We start from the raw sequence: 22,395 nt of genomic DNA, 5'->3' as shown, positions 1-22,395 counted from the left end.
AAAATTAGCTGATTCATAGCACGCAGAACACTTGCAGTGCGGCCTGAGGTCAAACACGTGTTAGTCGTGGACATAGCCCGTCTTTGTCCCGTTGGCATTAATGTCCTCGAAAAGGAGCGAATTCTGGGCCCTCAGACAGGTGTTTTGGTACAGGGACGTAGAGAACCACAGAACAGAGTCTCAGAGAAGCTGCCTCCTGCAAGAGGATTGGAGAAGGCCACGCCCACAGGTAGAGCTGCCCCTGTCTGGTGGGGATAGAGACAGGAGAGAAGGGACAGGCCCCAGCCCAGCTGCTAACTTACTTTCCCCCTGCTCTTAGATGTTTGGAAGGGCCCCTAAGTCAGCCAGGCCAACTCACAGATGGCGTCTGTCCCCTCTATGCCTCACACATCCAGCTGCTCCTTGGCTTGCGGTGGGCCTCATCCTGAAAAACCCATCTCCGTAAATTGAGAATACTGCAAATCAGAAGTGTGTCTCGGCCACGTGACCTGCTGCACACTGCGTGGTACTCTCCCAGGATCACGAGGCTGACAGGGAGCTGCACCCCGCCACACCGCCCAGCGCCATGAGAGAGAATGGTATCTTATGTTGTGAGCCAGGGGAAAAAAACCGAAATTCAGGATTCCCGGGACAGCTTCTACAGAATGTGCATTGCTCTTGCAAAGTGTATACGTGGTAATCTGAGCAGTCTTAAGTTGGGGACCACCTGCACAGTTTCTGGAAAGATCACGCAATCAGAACAGGGTTTTCCCAAGGGCAGGCAGGGCTGCACGCTGCCTGATCTAGGGGAACAGATGGCATCTGGTGGGACTCCTGGGTTATTAAAGAAAGAAGGGGAAGCAAACGAGGGATTTGTAGAAGTTCATGTAGGCTACACTGTTACACACACAGCGATCATGCATAACCTGAAGTGATGCTCTGTGACACTCCCCATGTAGTCACCAGGCTTGCACAATCAACAGACTCTGCTGCCCCACAGAAGGCGAGACTGGAAGGGCCTCAGGTTCTACATGAGGTGCAAACCCCATTGCCTTCAGATGCTCTCAGCCTTGGTGACTGCAGAGGGCAAGGCCCTTGCTAAGGCGAAGCCTGGGCCCTTCTCTCCCCACTCTCACAAATAGGGTGGGGGGGATGCCTTTGGGTGTGGCAGGATCCTTCCTCTGGGTGGGGCAGGTATTAAGAACATCACCCTGACCCCAGTCAGCCTTGTCCCCAGGCCCTGGCCAGGTGAAGACACTCAAGAATGCATGCTTTTGAGTTGAGATAGGAGAGAAACTGGAACCCACCTCCCCTCAGCTTAGCAGACTCTTGGCGGGCAGCTGCAGCGTCTGGGCTCTGAGCCAGTGCCTTGAGAACGGCAGCGCCATTTGAGAACATGGACGCAGTAGGGACAGGACTGCCCCAGGGCCCCGTCTCAGACAGTACCAGGGAAGGAGCAAACCTTCTGTGCTCTGAAAGGCTGGCAGCACTGCACAGAGTGTGTGTGTAATGCGCACAGGCTATCTCATGCAGGCTTTGTAAAGCAGGTGTGTAATGCGCAAGGCTATCCCATGCAAACCTCACAAAGCAGGTGTGTGACATGCACAGGCTATCCCATGCAGACCTCACAAAGCAGACGTGTGGCATGCACAGGCTGTCCCATGCAGACCTCACAAAGCAGGTGTGTGACATGCACAGGCTATCCCATGCAGACCTCACAAAGCAGGCATGTGACATGCACAGGCTATCCCATGCAGACCTCACAAAGCAGACGTGTGATATGCACAGGCTATCCCATGCAGACCTCACAAAGCAGGCATGTGACATGCACAGGCTATCCCATGCAAACCTCACAAAGCAGGTGTGTGACATGCACAGGCTATCCCATGCAGACCTCACAAAGCAGACGTGTGGCATGCACAGGCTGTCCCATGCAGACCTCACAAAGCAGGTGTGTGACATGCACAGGCTATCCCATGCAGACCTCACAAAGCAGGCATGTGACATGCACAGGCTATCCCATGCAGACCTCACAAAGCAGGCATGTGACATGCACAGGCTATCCCATGCAGACCTCACAACGCAGGCATGTGACATGCACAGGCTATCCCACGCAGACCTCACAAAGCAGACGTGTGACATGCACAGGCTATCCCATGCAGACCTCACAAAGCAGACGTGTAACGTGCACAGGCTATCCCATGCAGACCTCACAAAGCAGGCATGTGACATGCACAGGCTATCCCATACAGACTTCATGCCATGGGTGCATAATGTGCCAGGCTGTGCCATGCAGGCCAGCCACCACCTCGGTCCTGTTCCTCATTCTTGCCTCCTCCCCCCCAGCTGCCTCTGGGCCTGAGCCACCCAGTCTGTGACCACTGAGGGAGGCCTTTGAGCTCCTGGGGAGAAAACTCTGACGCAGGTGTGTGCTGGCCTGGCCCAGCTCCTCCCTCACCACAGTGCCCTCAGCAATGCCAGTTTGTCTCTTTCACTGGACACGTGGTAGCAGGTGTCACGAAGCACCAAGAGATTGTGCCCTGAACCCCGCCCCTCCAGGAGCGCTGGCACCCCCTTCCCTCCAGCCTGTGGCCTCTGCTGACCGGAGCCACGTCTGAGCAGCAGGCTGGCACCTTGATGCCTGTCCCTCCCCTTCCTTCTCCCACAGCCGTACAGAAAGCTAGTCAGGAAGAGGCTGCCGACCTTCACCATGAACTCTGACATCTCCGTCCTTCCCACCAACATTCTGCATCTCCTCACAGGCTCTCGTGGTATTTTGGGGGTGATCCCTGGTACCCAGTAAAGGAGGAAAAAGGCTGAAAACTTGCAGCATGCAGATAGGAAAACTGGGGTCCCTGCAAGGAACTCAAGTCCAACCTACCCAGGGTCGCGAGCCGAGGAAGGTCGAGTCACTCCCGCCAGCCCAGGGCCTCCGTCTAACGCACGCCGTCTCTCCGTCTCTCGCATTCCAGCCCCTTCTGTCCGCTGCTCGTCTGCTTTGTGAGAGCGGGGGCTGCGGCTAGCCTAGAAGCCCTCCAAAATCACCCACCAGAAAGCTCCTCGGTGGTCTGTTCCCTGCCTCCTCGTCTCCACGAAGGAGTTAACAGGCGAGCGAGGCTTTCATTTGAGCAGAGTGAGAATGCCCCCGGAGAACGAGAGCTCGAGGCTCCCTGATGAGAACGCTGCACAAGCTGATTGAATCGGTGACAGTTTTATGCAGCGGCTGGGTGTGGGAGAGAGGGGCCCAGAGTCGAAATTGCTTCTCGGAACAATAGGAAAAGGGCAAAAGAGAAATGAGTTAATTAACACTGACTCTGAGGAGGCGGGATTTCCTCCGCCCCGGCCTCGGCGGGCTGGTCCCGAGGTTCCAGGTCAGGGAGCCACAGTGATCTTCCTCTCGTTTTCCCTCCAGTCTGTGGATCAGTGAGGTTTGCTTTGTGTGACCTTGGGCCTCAGTTTCCTCTTCGGAAAAATGAGATGAATGAGAGAGGATCTCCAAAGAGAGAGCCTTTTGACCTCATTTAATTTTAGCTATCAAGACTCACTGTCTTTTTGAAAGTTATTAATAAGAGAGCAGGTTCATCGTAGCTTCGTTACGAAATCCCGCTAGACAGAATCCAAACTTTTTCTTCATGTTCTACGGGATCAAGGGAAGGCCAGTAACGCATACAGCACCTGCCATTGGGCGAGCAGTCCATGGACACCCGTGAAACCTGTGTTGACCACGTCCCTTCATCACATGGAGGTCAGGGGTCAGCCCGCCTGCCCACGGTCCCAGAGCTGGCAAACCTCATATCTCCGGGTTTCGGATCCTGCGCTCTCTGCTTGGAACCCTGCTGCTGTCTTAGGCCTCTGGTCAGCTGGTCAGCGTATGGCTGCTGGTCACCATGAGTGGACATGTGACGTGCAAGGGACGCACGCTTGCAGGGGGTCGCCATCAGGAATACACCACTTGTGTGCTGGCAGCCCGTGTGGGTGTAGTTCCCGTCTCCCACAGCCTGGGCTGTTTGGCTGTGTGCTTTGCATTGTCACCAAAACACGAGGCACCGGGCTTCTCAGAACCTGCCAACTCCACAGCACAACCAGGAACCAAACCGTTGATGACAGTGGGATATGAAAGCCTACTTGCAGATGCAGCCCCTTTCCTTTGGTCACGGCTGTTCACACCTCCCTAGGACCTCTAGGGCTTGGACCTCCACGCCTCGCGTAGAGAAGCCTCACACCCATCATGTACGAGGGTACATCCAGAAACTCATGGGAAAAATGGAATTGCAAGTTCATTTTGATGCAAACAAATCTGAGATCCATGCCGTTTTTTGCATAATACACATTTTCCAGGAACTTTGGAAGACCCCTTGTATACAGAATCTCAAAATGCTTTGCTCCAAAATAAACTGACCTCCTCATTCCATTTTTCCATGAACTTCTGGAAGTAGCCGATGTTGGCTCCAGCAGCAGCAGTGACCCCCAGAACAGCCCTGCCACTGGGTCAGTCAGCTTCTGTTTCCTGCGAGGCAAGAGGCTAGCTGTTGGTGAGCCCCGTACCCCATCCTTGTCGCCACAGTGGCTTGTATGGAACAGGTCGGTTAAGGGATGTGTGCAAGGTGATATAGAGGAAGAAGTAGAACTGGGGTTCCAACCAGGCCTGCCTGACTCCAGAACCTGTGCTCTGAGCCCCTGGGAAGTGCTGCCCCATTGTCCACCCTCTGGTCCAGGCTAAGAAGGGAACAGAAAAGCGATTTTTTAAAAGTCATAAAGTGAACTCCAGGGACCATCACTTTTGGGGGGAACCCTTAGCAGAAGGGGCCTGGGATCCCTGAGGGGTGTGTGGGCTGTTGTACAGCAGTGTTTGGAACCCCAGGTCTGGGGAACCAGCTGTGGGGAGCAGACAGGAGAGTGGAGGCAGGGGTGCTGGGAGCGCCAAAGCAAATTGGAAAACCAAAGCAAACAAGCAGGAGAAAGACTAGCTGTGCTTACAGTGCCCTGTCTTCATAACAATCTAATACGCTTGGGTGTATATGGTGCACAGAACAATAGAAAGGAAAATTTTCCAAACTGTTTTGCAGGGTTTTCTCAGGATCATGAGCTTACCAATGAATCCATCAAGCTGTTCTTTACCCGCTTCTACAAGACCCAGATTCTGTCCCGTGTGCACACGTTGCTTGCATAATCTGAAGCTTGAAAGGGATGAGGAAGCCTTAAAGGGCGGATTTTGGAGGCAGATCCCGGCTCCCCACCGCCTGGCTCTGTGTCCTTTGGCACGTCACTTCCTTCCTCTGAGCCTACGGGAGTTTGTGAGGGCTACCTCATAGGTCACGTCTCAGCAGAGATGTGTTAGAAGACAGTAACTGCTATCACGTCTGGGTCCTGGAGGTGGGGGATCGAGTGGGCAGGTCACAGCAAGTCCTTTCCCATCTCCGCTCCTTAGGGTCCTCACGGATGGTGGGGAAAGAGTTGAACACAACGGTGGCCCGTGGCTCTATTGCCCTAACTGTCTGCACCACCATGACTACGGCTGTGGCTTGGATAACCGTCTCCCAGCCGGCTCAGCCCTGCTTGTGGGCTGACACTTTGCTTCAGGAAAAGCAGAAGGAGCGCAGGGGCTGCACGTCTAATTGTTCTCCCTGCCAAGGATCTCAAAGGATTTCCGGGGCACCCGCACCACATCCTGACCCGCTCAACAGGTGCGCCTCCCCAAGCGCAAGACTGGGGGCTGCCTGCCTGCTGGGGTTGCCTGCCCGTGACCTACATTATTCCCTGTTCCCCAGTGCAGGGTAGCTGCAGGTGCAGCCACAGGCCTTTGCCCTCAGCCCATCTTCCTCGCCTTCTGCGGAACTGCAGAAGAGAGTTGTGGCATCGCTGTGGGCTCCTGGGCTGTGGGGCGAGGGCGAGACACAGAGAGCAAGTGGGCAGCTCAGTGGGGCTTAGGCATTTCTCCAGTCTCCTCATGCCTGGCTCGAAATCAGAGGCGCGGAAGAGCCGCTGGGAGAACTTGGGGTAGTCTCCTCTAGGCTATGGCTCAAACTGTTTTAAAGAAAGCATCCTTAGGAGCTCTCTAGATGCAGGCTTCTTGCTGGGTGGGATTGGAGCTTCACCATCTTGCCCCTCCACTGCTCTGGGTAGAGCACTTTAATCCTGGGATATCATAAAGCACTCATTGAAAAAACTGCAGCTCAACACCCTCGCATTACCGAGAAAAGGCTCAGAAAGGACAAGCAACCTGCTCAAGGTCACCCAGTTAAGTCTTCTGTGCACCTTGTACCAGAAAGCCACGGATCATTTGTCAGTGTGGCTGCTGGGTCTCGGAGCCCCTTCTACTCCTAGGGACCTGGAAAGTGATCTCACCTGTTCTCAGGCTCACAAAGAGGCGTTAACCTGAGGCTGGATTAGGATGGAATTGTCCCAGGGGACACTTTCTGGTCATTCTGAGATGTCACGAAAAGAAGACGAGGGCTGCCCAGTCCTGGGGCACCTTTGAATTTCACCCTCTGTTAAGTCCTGAACCTCTGCTCTTGATTGCTGGTTGTGCTTTGGGCGTTTTGGTGGCCGTTGCCATATCTGTGTGGCTGGGCTTCTGCATTCAGATCAGTGCGAGCAGGGGCTGACAGCCAGGCACACGGCTGGTGTACCCACCTCAGTGGCCCCGTCAAGGGCAGGTGGAGTGCAGGGGTGCAGGTGAGGGACACCTAGCAGGCGGAGGTGGCCACTGAGGGCCATCTCTGACACGGGCCTTTGCTCCTCTCCTCCTGCAGCGTCCCCACCACCCAGGGCGGTAGGGGCCAGGGCGCCACGTGGTTGGGGATTCTGTTGGATGCAGAACACATTCCTCAACAAAAACCATGTTCTAAATGGGATTTGGGCCCCGGGCCAGGCCCCGGGTGCCTGCACACCCTGTAATCTGGCTGGCATGACAAACACTGGCAAGAAGAAAACAACAACAAAGACCATTATTTTGATCCCCAGCAATTACAAAGAACGGGCCTTTGCATTTCAGATGTGAGTGTTTGGGAGGCAGATGGAGACCTCCCCGAGAGGCTGTGTCACCTCAGCATCCAGGCATGGGCATCAGAAAGGTCTGGCTTTCTGTGACGTCACGCTTCCCAGCAAGCCTGAGCCGTGTGTTTCGTACATTTGCGTGAATCGCCTGTGTTACTCAGAAGCTTATCTGTGAGATGGAAATGGTGTCGTGGCTTAACCCAGCACATGCGGGCTGTGCCTGAGTCACTTGTCAGTCACACAGATGCTGGGCCGCTGCGGGGTTCTCGGGCGCTTGCTCTGCTGGGGCCTGGGGTCTTGCAAGAGACCCTCAGGATGGTGTTAATTGCTCCTAGGGACAGGAACCACTGTGCTACTCCATTTCCGAATCGCCATCCCAGCCGACTCCTCAGGGGTGCCGGCAATGCTCCTGGGGTGGGTTGTGCTTGTCTGGTCATGTGTGTGAGCGTTTGACCCACACCTGTCTCCCCTGCGTGACTGTACGTTCTGTGAAGGCAGCCCTCCGATCTCTGGTTTCCTCATGGCTGGAACGCAGTGGGTGCCCCACAAGGATAGAGGAAGGAAGCCGTGTGCCTGGGAGAGAGTGCTTCAGAGCTGTGCAGGTGCAGGCTTATTACTGAGTGCTGGGGAGAAAAGTCCGGATTCGCAGTGTTTGCCCACATCGGCCGTGTCAATACTGCCCCGGGCTGATGTCCGGCTTCCCTTGGGACGCGTCTGGACCCCAGGGGTGGGAGGAAATGTGCAGAGAGAGACTCTGGAGGGAAGCAACTCTGTGCTGAGGCTTTCTCCAGGCAGCTTTCCTTACTTGGAATGGCAGCCTACAGAGAGCTCCGTTCTCAAAGGAAAGAGAGAGCAGGCTCGATCCACTGTGTGGAGGCCTCAGTGAGATGCTCAAAGAATGCACACTCATTTCATGTTCCAACAAACCCCCATTGCACAGAGAAGGAAATTGAGGCTCAGAGAGATTAAGTTTCTTGTTCAGGGTCACACAGCTATTCAGGCGTGGGGCCAACATTCAAATACTAGTATTCTAGTTCTTTTTGCTCCCATTCCTAATACCACCAATACCTGCATCCCAGTTTGATGAAATTTTAATCTGAACGATAGATGCTCTAGGAGCTGGGGCTGCTGGTGAGACCAGAGGAAAACACACGGAGGCCTGGGTCCCAGGATGCCCACTGTCCTGTGTCTCCAGGCGCCCTTGCCTCCGACCACAGAGAAGCCACCCCATGGCAGCCAGCCAGGGAGCCAGCTGCCGGGGTTCTGCCCTTCTGCTCTGAGCCCTGAGGTTGCCGATGTGGTGTCATAAAATCACTTGGACAGTGACTCCAATACTGGGAGCACAAGAGTGAACCCCATTTCCCCCCATTCATTTTGACTTGTCACACATTATGTCTACTCTGCCGTCTTCCCTGTGGTGACGGGCAAGCCCCTTTCTGACTTTGGCCATCGGTTAGTCAGTCTGCCTCCCTGTAATGGTGTGTGTCCAGGCGGCGTGCCCTGACGCTTGGCGAGGCTGAGCACAGGAAGCAGGTGCGGGAGGAGCTCACAAGCATGGAGGAAAGGTGAGTCCTCCCACCTGCACAGCTCTGCACGGTGTGTGCGTCATTGTACTTGGACCTCAGATGGGACTGGGGAAACTGAGGCTGGAGCAGTCACCTAACTTGTCAGTGGTGGACACAGGGTTTGAATCGAGGTGAGCTGGCTCTGTGCCACCTGCCATGCCCTGGGGTGGAAGGAAATGGCCGGAGAATGGCATAACACCAACCATCGCTACTTCATAGCAAGCTTCTGGTGCGCTGTTCTGTGTGCCCAGGGGCCGCCCATAACAGATGGGCAGTCAGTGGGCTGCTAGGCATATAGACAGAGCAGAAGCCTGAGGCAGCTGCGATGCAGGGGGCTTGGAGCTTGTGTTCCGAAGATGCAAGTTTTAAGCTGGCTGCCCAGGAGACTTGGAAAGTGGGGGCGGAGAGGAGGGTTGGTGGCACATCTATAGGTCAAGGGCAATGTGTCCCTTTCCCAGGGCTAATGGGAGAATTGACTTAAACTGACTTCACCGACTACACCGGCTTTCCTCGCTTCCTCATCCCCAAGCTCTCGTTGTTCCCCCCGGGAAATACGGCGTCCGTCTTCATGCATTCATTTCAGGAAGGGTTTAGTGAGCACCCGTCTCTGCGATAGCTTTCCCAGGACGGCCTCCACGTTGGTTCTGTTCCTCAGTGGGAAACCTTGCCCTGGCAGGTGCCTGGTTCCTCCCTTGCACTCAGTCCATCAGGTCGAATGGCTGACTGTGATGCATATGAGGGGCCCCGTGTATTGCATGCAGGAGGTGCCCTGCTCTCAGGTCTGCCTGCCCTGTCCGAGGTCACCATTTAGGTCCACTGCAAGCCAGAGGACCTTTGCACTTTCCTAGACTCTCCTTGGGTCCCTACTTTGTTCTCACACACACACACACACACACACACCCCATGCTCTCCAGCCGTGGTCCCAGGCTGCCTGCTGCCCAGAGAAGTGTGACCTACTGAGCCCCTGAGCCCTGAGGCTCCTGTTTCTGTCCACGGCCAGAGTTACCATAGTGAAATGCACCCCCTCCCTTCGTGGTGCCCGGATGGGAGGAAGTGGTTGGGACAGGCTGTTCTTGGTTCCTTCAGACCTGTAGTAGAGTCAGAGAGTGGGGAAGTCAGTCGCATGGAATGACCTCAGCGGGTATTTGTTGAGAGAATGGACAGACAGATGGGTCAATGTCCAGCAGGGCCCTCAGCTACTACCAAGAATCAGATGGTTTGCTAGGACATAGTGGAAGCCCTTAAAGACACCTTCTGGTTCCAGCCTCTCTCAGAACCAGGGGAAAGGAGTTCCTGCTGTGTGGCAGGTGCAAAATGAGAACCCAGCAGCGTGTATTACTGCAGGAAGCCGATCGGGGCGTGCCGGGCCAAATGCTCTCTGTGTTTTTAAGACAGGCCCATGCATCTCGGAAGTGTGTTGCCAACCCCCACAGCTCTGAGTGAGACAGTACCTCTGTCTTAGGAGAAGGATCTCAGCTGACTACAATGCAGTCCTCCCCGTGCCTGCTCCATTTGTATCAGACAGAAGAGCAATAAAGGAATGCATTTGGCAAGCTGGAAAAAAGGGCCCAGCTTGGTGGCATTGCAATTCCAACCACTGTGTGTGCCCTGCTGGCTAACAGAGGGAGTGGCTATTGTCTGGTTAGGGATGGTGCTCACAGCTGCTGCGTCCGACTTAGCACCTCCTACAGAGTGCACACAGCGTAAACTTCTTTCCAACATGCTAGGAAGCAGGGCTGCTTTTTATGGGGGCTCAGAGAGGTACAGTGACTGTCCAGAGGGGCTCAGTTCATCGGCGGCCCACCTGGAGAGCTGAGCCACGGGCGCTTCATCCTCTCCTATTTCACTTTTGTGGTGTATTAACCACTCTGAACTGGCAGTCTTCTAACTGGGGCGTAGCAGTTGCAACAGAATTTGCCAGAATGTTCATCCGGGCTTACTTGCCTGTTGTCAAAGGACCACAGCCAGTTTGCTAGACTTGCAGGGCCATGATTGTAGTGGATAGTACAGTGGCCGCTCGAAGACTACAGAATGCATTTCTCCTGCCGTGAAAGGCACTGTGTGGACCCGGGCCTCTGTCATTCACCACTGTCAGTCCCTGGGAGCCCCTCCCTGCCTCTGCCTCCCACCGGCTGGGCTATTTGGACAAGTCACTTCACCTCTCTGAGTCTTGTTTTCTTACGCATCCAAAGCAAACAGCAGGCCCACAGGATGGCTCTGAGCACTGCAGGCCCCTCCCCTGTCACTCAGGAGAGGGAGGCATCATTGTCTACTCAACAGAGCTCCAACTTAGGACATCCTAAGGCCAAAGCCCCAGTACCAGGCTCTCAGGATATGTGGGTGCCTCAAGGAACGGGTAGCGTGTGCCACATTGCTTAGAAAGTTCTAGGTCTCCCAAATGTTCTCCGATCCCAGCAGGCTTTGAGAGTTCGTATGCTTCCCACGTTTCCCCTTCCTTTCATCCACCCCTCCCCATGCACACCCCTTCACTTGTGCGCTTGTCACTGACCTCTGGCTGTGCAGACCCAGTGAGCACCGCTGTGGCCGCTCAGCCACCTGAGCCCCACACACCACGGCGGTCAGGACTCCAGGGCTGAGCACCTGCCGCCTATCTGAAACCGGCCTTGGCCCCCGGCGTGTGAGTTCATTTAATCCACCAATGCCCGTGAGACTCAGGTGCCGTTTCCCATCTCACAGATGAGAAAGTGAAGGTCTGGAGAGGTCTCAGTGCCTCGTGCAAGGTCACACAGCTAGGAAGTCTAACAGCAAGTCCTAGGTACCCCCCCCCCCCCCAGGCTGCTCTTTGGCCAAAAGAACTCCTCTGGCCAGACAGAGGCCTTTGCAAGCCCCAGCCCTTCTTTGCATAGCTCAAGGCCTCAGCCATTTGCTGAGCAACTACGCTTTCTGCGAGGCGCGGGCTGGGGCCCCAGCTCCACTGTGCGCCCTTGGGGGCTCTTGGCTCCAGAAAATCAACCCTGCCTGCTCTACACCAGAAAATCCCCAAGTCTGCCCCTGCCCCGTCCCTGCCATCTCCCCCAAGATACCTGCAAAGGCCAGGCCTGGCCTCCCTGGGAGTCAGCTGCGGAGGGGCCGGAGGGGACACTGGCGTCGTCACCGCCTGTCCATCAGCTGCTGCCACTGGGGAATGAGCAGGCGACGGGGCCTCCTCCCGCGGGTGTGCAGGAGCCGCCCAGGCTCGGGGGCAGCGCTGCACTCACTAAAGCCGCACACTTCCTCCTGCGAGAAGCGAGCAGAGCGCGGGCTGGTGGCGGGGCAGGTTCCTGTTTCTGTGACCACACTGAGCAGGCTTCTCTGCAAAGACGGAGAAGACAGACGCGTTATCGATATTTGTATGTAGCGCTGGAGAACAGAGGCAGCTCGCTTCCCAAGAGCCAGGGCCTGGAGCAGCTGGCCCTCTTTCTCTAACTAAAGGTTGCCTGGGGCTGTCGCTGTGCCCCGTGCCTTCCCGGAGCTGGCTGCCGGGCTCACCCCCTGGCCTGACGCTTAGAGGTGCAGCTTGCGTTTTCTGTTTCCCAGTTGGTTCAGTTGCCTTGTGTCACTAGCGCTGGCTGTGTCAAATCATCAGAGGCTTGAAACAGCCCCGCTGCTCTCCTCCTCTTGCTGGGTCACGACCAGCAGATACTAGAAGGTTTATGAAAAACAGCTTCCCCCCCAGATGCTGGGCTAAAAAGCCAGGGCGACTCAGTGCAGCGTGTGGGCTCGCTTGCATCCTGCGTCATGGCAAAGACCATGAGCGATCAGGGCGAGGGTGGGGTAGGAGCTTGTGCAGATACCCATGGGGTTCGATTGAGTCAAAGGCAGTCCCCCCCCCGGGGGGGGCGGTGATAATGGTATTGTGGTTATGGGGGTGGGGGGGTGGGAGGACGCTCCAGGTCGTAGGGGGCATGGTGGAGGAATCTGGACATGAGCTGGCACCATGGCTCTAACTCTCCAGTGGTTCACAGAGAAAATAATGTACTGGGAGACTTGGAAATGAGAGCACACAAGCGCGGCACGGTGTTAATGCTGGGTGACTCTGGGCAAAGGGGATACCAAGCACTTCAAAGACATTTGTGGGAAACAGGATTAAAATGGAAGTGTATTGTAGTGCAAAAGACGTTGAAATCTATGCATACAATAGGTTTCCCAAAAGCTAATGAAAAACATTTGTAGATTTCCGTATTTTGCATCAAAATATGCTTATCTTTTAATTCTGTTTTCCCACAAACTTTCCAAAGGACACTCATATGAGGTGTTCATTGTTCTACTCTTTCAGCTTTGCGATGGGTTTGAAACTTTAATGTATGTTATATAGCATGTATCACAGAATGTGCTCTATATACACACATATGTCTATCTGTGTAAAACCTTTCTGTTCACACTGTATGAGTCTGAAGCAAGGAAACCCAGATAGGAGGCTTCTTGGAGGAGGAGATAGACGGTTCCAGCATGCTGATTCCAGCATTGCTCTGGGAGTTGCCTGTTGGGCTGGGAATGCTGGCTGGCCTGGCTGGAGTGGCCCTCTGAGAGCCCCCACAGAAGGGACAGAGCATCAGAGTGGGGTGACTTACCCACAGGCTGCCCCCACCCAGAGCCAGGGCAGAGCGCGGGGCTGGTGGCAGCCACCTCGACAGTCATTTGGAAACTTCACTCAGTGTAGACGAATTGCGATCTAAATCTGGAAGGCACTCTGTACTAGGCAGAGGCTTCCTCTGTGACAAAAGCCACTGTGTGAAGAGCATGCTGGGAAGGGGTGAGGGGAAATATGGCAGAAGACCAAGTGCTAAACAGGCAGAAGTGAAGCTCCCCACAGACGCACTCGGGGGGAGGAAGAGAGCATGGCACTCGGGGCCGGGGGGCCCAGGAGTGCCACGTTTGCTCACTCTCCCATTTCGGCAGTTACCGTGCATCTATCCCGGCGGTTCTACTCGGAACCCGCTCCCTCGCTCCATCCTTTCTTCCCTGAAGCTTCATTGAGAAGCTGCTGTTCCGGGCACATGGGCTCCAGCCAGGAACCAAAGCAGACCACAGCCCTGCGTGCCTGCTCTGGGGGCGTCATGGGACAGAGATGTGCCTGCTAAGGAACTGCACTGGATGGATGTGACTGGGCCAGAGAGCTGTCTCTTGGGTGTCACTGTGCTGATACCTGGAGGAGGAGGAGGAGGAGCCAGCTCGGGGCGTGCCGCTGGTTACCACAGGCTGGGGACGCTTGGGGACAGACAAGGCTGAGCTGAGGCAGACAAGTCTCGTTGGGAGGGTGTGTGGAGTGGGCTCCCCTTCGTGGTCCCAGGAATTGGAGCCCAGGTCACGGTCGGTCCCTGCCCTGCTCACTTCCAGGAAGTCACTGGGAGACTGGGGCCTGCTGCAAATCCCCCTAGCCTGGAGTGATTCCTGGGTAACTGAGAGGAGGCCCAGGAGGTTTGAGAAATGCTCCTCCAACCGGACTCTGTGTGACCAGAGCAGGGCTCAGGTGGAGGTGTGAGCTCGGAACGGTGGTCCACAGAGCAGGTGAACCCTGCGCTGCCACTGGCTCCTGTCACAGGCCGCTCCAGCAGGTGGCTCAGACGGTAGAGCTCCATTTCCAGGGACCCCAAGGGGTTAGCAGTCGCAGTAGTGTTGACAGTGTGGGCCACAGCAGTCTGTTTTGTGTATGTGTGGGATGAGCTGGCTGGTACAATGGTGACCAGCATCCCTGAACCTGACCTAGTAGCTGCCCTCCGGGTCCCTCCTCCTGCAACGTAGTGGTGACAACCAAAAATGTCCTCGATGTCATCACTGTGCTCTGGTGTGGAAGGGCCAAGAGCACTCAGCAGAGAAGACACCTGTACAGGGTCTTTCATGGACTGTGGAGGCTGCTGGGGTCAGCCAGTCTCTGGCTTTCACCGGGACTCAGGCCTGCAGCTGGCCAAGCTGTGCTCCCCGGTGCACATGGCAGAAGGAAGCAAGATGGCAAAACTCCCCCAGGCTGGCTCTCTGCCTGGCCTCCCTCGCCCCCAGCACAGAAGAGGGGCAGGTGCACCACCTGGGCACACAGACAAGGACAGGGAGGTAGGCAGGGCAGGGAGCGATTGGCAGTTTTCAGAGGGAGGGCACGTGAGCCATAGACTGCTCAGCACAGGAAGGTCAAGGCCTGTGGGAGGGCAGAGGCCCCGCCAAGGAGGATGGAGGGGCGTGTTGTTCCCTTGGCGTGCTCCCAGAGCGCCCTGGCCTGACGGCTGCTCCTGCCCTCTGTCTCCCACAGCACACCCTCATGGTGCATGAGGCTTTCTCCCTGACCCGCGACGGAGCCCTGGAGCACAAGCGTGAGCTCGTCTCATGCTCAGGCCTGCATTTGGGATGCATTTGTCCAGTCAGTTGTCCACTCGGTGAGGCTTGTGAGCATCCCTATGTGCCAGGACCTGCACCTGTGCAAGACTCGCTCCACGCCAAGCAGGGCTACCCCTGCCTCCATGGAGCTCACGGCCAAACCCTCTTCTGCCCTGTTTCCTAGCCCTGCCCCAAATCATGTCTGCCACATGTGTGTTGAGGTGCCAAATTTAGCAAGCATCCATTGCAGACTTCTCCCCCGGAGGGAGGATGGGGGAATCCACAGATAGATAGCGGGAGTTCTGCCCCTCCCTGCCGGGGGGTGGGGGGGAGTTTACAGCCTAGTGGAGGAACCAGTCCCATGGCAAAACTCCAGAGTCCACAGGAAGGAAGCAGGGAGGGAGGGAGCCAGGATAGGAGGCAGAGTGGAAGCCAGGGCTCCCAGTTCCAAAGGGGACCCAGCACTGAGGGGTGGTGAGACCAGGGTGGATTCCCTCCCAGCAGTGTGCTCACGGTCAAGGTCATTGACATCCTTCAGCCAGCCCAAGAAGAAAGACACAAACACTTGGCAGTGATGCCCCTGCCGAGGACCGAGTCAGCCAGGCTGCGCTGCACCAGCCGGGCCACGAGATCAGGCCCCCAGGACCATGTGCGCAGGAAGCAGCTGACTTCTGCAGGACTTTGAAAATTAATTAGCAGTGAATGCCCAGGCCGGTGGCCGGAGGCAGATTTTCAAGACACCAGCCCACACAGGGTTGGGGGTCGCTCGATTAGGTCTGAGCAGTGGTCATCAGCTTCATTAACATGACACGGCTCCCTGGGTAAGCAGCGAGCTTTGTGCACTTGAAGTTGTCGGAGCCAGGCTGCGGCTGGCAAGCGTCCTAAGCCAAGCAATAGGAGGCTCATTGCTCCAGCTGACGTCTCGGAGGGACTCTGGGTTGGTGGTTAAGTGTTTCCAAGACAATGCATCCATCCGCGGCAGGGGTGCAGTGTTTAAGCCCCACGCTTGATTAAAGTTCACAGCGTGGGCCAGTATTCGCAGGTTCCCAGCTCTACTTGGGAGTTTTATTTATATTTCCGGGAAGGTTAGAAAGTCAGAAAGGCAGCCTTGGGAGCTAGTAAGCTGGCTGTCAATGAGGAGAATCAGGAGTAAGCTAGCCCGCCCTGGGCAGACAGGTCAGCTAGCATTTCTTTATGGCATGCAAGGCATTGTGCTTGATGCCACAAAACTGTCAATGGGAGTCTCATATCTGGAGGGAAATCTACATGAATGACCTTCAGATGAGTGACCTTCAAGATGCCGTGCAAGCTAGACCATCTCTGAGAGTCAGGTGTGTGCCCCTCTGTGGCTGGATGAGTGCCAGCTCGCTCGCCCCTTTAGTAAAGAGGAGCTGGGCACCTTCTGTAAGAACTGAGTCAGAGAAATGAACGAACATTGCCAGGGCAAGTGGCTGAGGGGGTGGGGGTGGCAAGGGACCCCTCGCGCTGGAAGGGGGGGCTCGTGAACTGTGCCAAGTGAGGCCGGCGGGGAGACTAAGAGGAAGAACTGTTGGTTCAAGGCGATGGCAGGTGCAGAGGCCTGCTGTGGAGGAGTGGGGAGAAAGGAAAGCGAGCGAAGATTCGGGGATTGCCAGCAAAGACAGCTGGCTCCCACGGATGCTGTTCTTCCAGTCGCTGTCTGTGGCTCAACTTTGCCGGAGAAACTGAGGCTTGGGTTTAACTGCCTTTGTCACTGGGCGGCTGAGTGACACCGGAGTCCAGGCCCCCAGCTCTAGAGGGTGTGTGTTCACTGCCCCAGTCAGACCAGCCTGCTGCCTCCGTCCTTTGGGCCTCTTCACCGTGTGCTTTGCCTTCCCTTCCCCTACCTGTATGGACATCGTATCCCCTGAAAGGGGCATGGGGTAAAGGGCCCTTCAGCCCCGCCCAGAGCTCACCTTGTCGACACCTGTGCCCAGAGCTGCCCCACAGAAGTGAGCTCCTTCTCTGAACTCCCTTGGGGTTTGTCTGCACTCAGGGCCAGGACACCTGCATCTTGGGGTCAAGATCAAGGCTGGGATTCAGGGTACCTGGAAGCTATTGACCTTGCACAGGTTTCAGAATCTCTCTCTCTCAGCCTAAATGTCATAACACTACTTGGTCCTGGGAATCCTAGGGTAATGTGGTTATATAAACTTGTGAGGGACTGTTGAACACGGAAGTCCCTCTCGCCTTTCCAAGGTGGGGTATAAGCTTGGGAAAGCAGGTCATGTCTCGTACTTGGCCACAGAGCCCAGCCCCAAAGAAATGAGCCAAACTAGCCATTGCCTGAATAAACAAGTGAAGGCGGGGCCTTCGGAACAAAAGAATAACTTATGAAAATTATAAGCAAACTGAGGAAACCACTCTAGGGCAGAGCAGAGCCCCTTGCTGCCCTGGAGAGAAGAGTCCACCTTAGCAGGGCCATCCCCGAAGTCCGAGGAGGTGAGCTCTTTGGCCAGGGCAGGCCTCACTGTGTGCTGCTCAGACTCTGGGTTCCTTTGGGCGGCCTCCTGGCCCAACAGTGTTCTCCAGAAGGAAATGGAGGCTTCCATTCCCACTGTCCCCCTCAGCTGCAAAGAGTTGCACAAATATGTTGGTTCATTAGAGCTGTTCTCTTCTGCCATTGCTCAACCTAAACCTAGGGCCTGCACCCTGGGGGAGACAGCGCTGCTCTTGGCCTCGCGAGGGTTGATAAGGAGGTTAGCAGGTCGGGAAGTTCCCTGAGCAGGGCCTGCTTGCAGTCTTTTGCAACTTTGCTTTCTCACTAACTTCCTGTGGATGTGCTAAGCCGTGGCACTTTATTTCATAGAAGCTGGAGACTTGGGAGCTCCTTCGTTTCGCTGGGTATTAATTCAGTAGCTCTGTGGGCCCGCCATGAGGCTGAGCCGTGGAGCGCTGGGGAGGTGAGGTGGGGCTGACGCATGCCCTGACCACTAGGAGCTCAGCGTAAGTCCAGCAGGCACCCGGAATGGCCCACACGATGGGGCAGGGGGGGCGGGACTTCCCGGGCTGGGGAAAACCAAAGGAAATGCTGGCAATGCTGCAGTGAACTTGAGGCTGGGTGGGGAGCTGGGCTTCAGCTGAAGCTGGGGCGTGCTGGACAGGTGGAGAGCTAGCCAGGGTCCTCTCTCTGCGCCTTCTCCGTCCTTTCCGTCGTGGACCTTTCTCGAGCCTGCCATTCAAATCCTCTGCCCCTCCCAGATCCAGAATGGACGGAGGGAGAGCTCCCAGCAGCTGTCTCCCGCTTCTGCTGCCGTCAGCCACGCCTCCACTGTCCTCGGCGTTCGTGAGGATTCCTTGCAGCTTGCTTCCCCTGTTGGCTGCTGCTGCGCAGGCTCTGTGGAGTTTTGTCTGTGACTTCACGGACACGGGGTGGAGCGGCTTCTCCCATCCGAGGCCCAGCCAGGCTTGGGGATGAGCCGCCTCTCGGGGCCCAGCAAAGACTTAGTCCCGTCACCTTCCTGATGCAGAGTCTGCTGGAAGCGTTACGGCCTCCTTTACCCCTGCCTGCCCCAGAGCCTTCCTCCTGTCCTCTGCACAAAAGCTCACACCCAAGAACTGGCTCGTGCCACGTGGCATCCGTGGATGAAGAACAGCAGGGCCCGTGTCGTCTGCCTGCAGCTCAGCCATTGCCACAGGCCCTGCACGCATCCTGGGGCAGGAGGCTTGCCGACCCTTGGTGGCTCTCAGCAGAGCAGAAACTGTGTCTGTGGTGACGGCCCAGCCCGACCCTGTCCTGCAGCCCACTCAGAGAAGGGCCACTCCTGATCGGCTAGTGGGCTCATCCACGCTTCTCACTGTGCTCCTCACTGGCCGAAAGGCGTCAGGTAGGCGTGCCTCCGTGGGTTCATCTGTAGTCTGTGAGGATAGGCTCAGATGACTCAGCTGGTACTTACACCATCGACGTGAAAGTGACTGGAAAGCGACCAGAGTTCGCAAGTGATAGTTACAAGGGAGTGCTCTAGAATGTTCTTCCTGTGCTCTCGTGCTGGCTTTTATGCACACCAGTTGCAAGATCACAACTCTAACAGAGACACGGAAGAGGGAAAACAGGCTTCATTCTTCAGCAAAGCGGATCTTAACAAGGAACTGCGAAACATCACATTTTATCTGCCCTTGGGTGTCAGTCTACAGCCAGTCCTCTGGGCAGGATGAAGATGGCCTCATTAGCTCTGCTTGAGGACAGAGACAGCGTCCCGATCGTCCAAAGGAGGACAAGTCAGTAGGCGGCAGTGGGGGCTGTGTCAGGGCCGTGCAGGAGCCGTTTCAAGGTGGTTTCAGCACCACCTTGCCCTACGCCTCCACCACTCTGACGTCCAAAAACTGTGGGTTCCAAGGAGGCAGGGAGCAGGTCTGTGTCATCAGTGATCAACACCTGGCACTCACTAGGGCTTACACGGCGTGAACAGCCCACAGATACCCACGTGCAGGAAGGAAGGGAATGAGAGGGAGAGACTGAGGGAGCAGCATGCAAAAGGAACACACACACACACACACCCGGCCCTCTCCGGGCCTGCGGACTTCCTTGAGGGCTTGACCGTCTGATTCCCTGTGTCATCTGGCACAGGGGCCGAGTCACAGACACTGGTGGGATTTTCCTGATAAGAGAGTTGCAGTACCAGACAGCCGTGTGCACTTTCACGATATGCCCCGTGCGGCCAGCTTCCCCCATGTCATTTCTTAACAGCTCCCAGCAGTGATACCGCGACACGTGCCCTGCCACCCCTCCGTGTGCTCCAGCAACACAAGACGAGCGCAGATCTGTAACAGAGCGATCGTGGCTTTTCTCAAAGTCCCTCCAATGCTCTCGTCCTGTGATGCTTTCGTACTTGGGTGAGACCTGCTTTCCTCCACAGCTGGACCCTCTTGTGCTCATCAGAAGAGCGAGCTTGAAGCTGGCCTCGGTGTCATTCAGAGTAGCGAAAGTTAAAGCCGATCTGACAGATGTGGCGTGGTCAGCCAGCATCGTCCATTCAGTACCCGCCGAGCAGGGGTGGTGGAGAGCCGGGCAGCTCAGCACACAGCAGTGCCCACCGCCAAAATAGAGTTCCAACCCCCAACGCCCTTATCAAGAACATTCCACTACCCTTAATTTTGAGTAGTAATAATATCATAAATGATCCCTGGCGTCTGTACAGTGTTTGATGGGTGATGAAGTTCAGGTCTGATATTTAGTTTCACAAACACCCTTGGAAATGCCTGTTGGGACTTCCGTGGCTGCCACTGTCTCCTGGAAGTTGGACGTACGCAAGTACGCATTTGCCGTGTTGTCTCCTCCGTCCATCTCTGCAGGTGACTGGGAGAAACAGTGTCCTGAGCCCTACTTTACATTTGAGGAAACTGAGGCACGGGGACGCAGAGCTCTTCTAACAATACAGAGCTGGTGAGAGGGCGTGCCGCACCCCGCACATCCTTAGGCAGCCATTTTGCACCTAAGGAAACTGAAACCCAGAGAACAAAGCCAGTGGCCAAGGTGCCGGTGCGGGACTCAGCAAGATTTCTCAAATCCAAAGCTCGTAGCTCATGCTCTGCCTATGTTTTCTGCATCTCTTTAAAGAGATAATAGTTTTACATTTGACAAATTTGAAGATGATGGTGCTGGAAGCAGTGTGGCGCAGACCGGGGCCAGCTGTGTGTGCCCATTTCGTGTACAGAAATGCCTGGGGAGCTTAGGAAGGGACTACACCCGCCAGGAAAGGGAGAGTCCAGCAGGGAAAGTCTGGCGTGAGGGTGTGCTTGAACGAGGAGCCCAGGAGCCGTCAGGGCTGTCCTCATCCAGAGCCCAGCATGAGGAAGTGGAAACGCTGGGTCCACTTGGACACGCCGGGGCACGTGGGACAGGGAGGGGTGTGCGACCTCTGGTCTGCAGACACCAATGCCAAGGCAGGCCAGGGCCGGGGACCTGGGGGCAGCTGGCCCACTGGATGCTTCGTCGTCAGGAACCCCAGAGGTGGTGTCCAGGGTCCCTGGATGGTCAGGATGTCGGGGCTGTGTCCTGGACATCGACTTGCAGCGCCGGCCCCTCTCAGCAGCCATCTTCCCCATGGCGGCGCCTGGTGTGAGCTGTCAGCGCCACACTGGTTCCAGCCCCTTCCCAATGCATCCACAGCAGCTCCTGGCTCGTTCCCTCTACCATGGTCCCTGGAAGGCTCCTACAGGCCAGCGTCCTGCCTCTCTGTCCGGCCTTTAGCCAGGCCACCTCCTCCTCAGAAGGCCCCTCTCTACGTCCAGTTACTCCCGCCTCTGGGTTTGGCTTGCCACTCCCCCTGCGTGGAGTCACGGCACAAGTCCCTCCGCCAGGTCTCGCATCCTTGTGGCCCTGTCCTGAGAGGCCCCTGAGCCCCCACGGGCACCCACTGTGCTGTTGCCTGCCCCGCACCCCCTTAACTGTCTGTCCCCACCAGCATCTTGGGAGCTGCTGCACATGCGGTGTGTGTGTGCTAGGGCAGCACGGTAGGTGCTTCTTACTGGTCAGTGCCTTTGCTGAGAGAAGGAGGAAGCCAAGTGGGGAGAAAATAAGACGAGGGAAGCAGAAGGAGAGAGTAACAGCTATGGCGCCCTGCTCCTGGAGTCTGCTCTCTCCTGATCCTCTTCTCGGGCCCTTTGCATCATCAAGGCTCACGGCAGAAGTCAGGGTGTGCAGGGAGCAGCAGCAACCCGGGCTCTCCCCTGGGATGCAGAGAGGCCAGACCTCAGCTCCCCTGGGCTTCCTGCCTCCTTGGGGTTCCTCCCACCAGCCCTCTGCCTCTGTCTTTCCCCACCTTGAGGGCAGAGGGCCAGGTGCACAGCTCCCAGGCTGCCGCCGGGACTTACAGGATCTTCACCAACAAGCAGAGCAAGCCTCTGACGTCTGCCTCAAATCCCGCCCTGACAAAACGGAATTGGTGAGAGTCCTCGGTTTGCCCACAGCGACAGGGCCCCTAAGGACCGGGACAGAGGATTGAATGCGGCCCTTCCCAATTTCTAAATCCACCGGAAGAAGCCCAGGTTTTTGACGCAGGGGAGTTGTTTCTCAAAGCTTCACAAAGAACGGTGACGCAAAGTGAGCGTGCAGTGGAGCACTGTTTCTGGTAAGACTGGAAATTGCGTAAGCCAGCTGAGCCCTGAGTCACCTGGAGGTCCTCACCCGGCGCCTCTGCTGTACACCTGCGACATGTGCACAAGGCAGACACAGCCCCAGGGGCCGAGGCTTGGCAGGGTGTTCCAGGACGTGCCTCCCCAGCTCCGTAAGCTAAAGCCCTGCCCCCAGTGTCTCACAGGGTGACTCTTTGGGTTTAGAGACAGCCAGCAGTTAAGTTGAAATGAGGCACGGGTGGGCCCTGATGCCCTCTGAGTGCTGCCTTTCAGGAAGAGGGGATCAGGACACATAAGGGACCGCAGGGTCCCCTACGCACAGAGGGGCAGCCATGGGAAGAGGTACAGGCAGGGAGGGAGGTCTCGGGGGGCACCAGTCTTGCCAGCAGCCTGGCCTCAGACCCCAAGCTCTAGAATCCTGAGAAAACAAAATTCCTGCCATTGGCGCCAGCCAGTG

General features: G+C 56.3%; 1 protein-coding gene across 1 annotated transcript in view; it reads left to right on the top strand.

The window, feature by feature from the left end:
• The window catches only part of TG (thyroglobulin), a 231,540-nt gene that overhangs the window by 165,817 nt on the left and 43,328 nt on the right, over positions 1–22,395 (top strand). The gene's annotated exons all lie outside the window — the stretch shown is intronic.

Source organism: Lepus europaeus, chromosome 4, assembly GCF_033115175.1.
Source record: "Lepus europaeus isolate LE1 chromosome 4, mLepTim1.pri, whole genome shotgun sequence".
Lineage (NCBI taxonomy): Eukaryota > Metazoa > Chordata > Mammalia > Lagomorpha > Leporidae > Lepus > Lepus europaeus.
The sequence above is the reverse complement of the archived record's forward strand: the minus strand, read 5'-3'. Positions and strand labels throughout refer to the sequence as shown.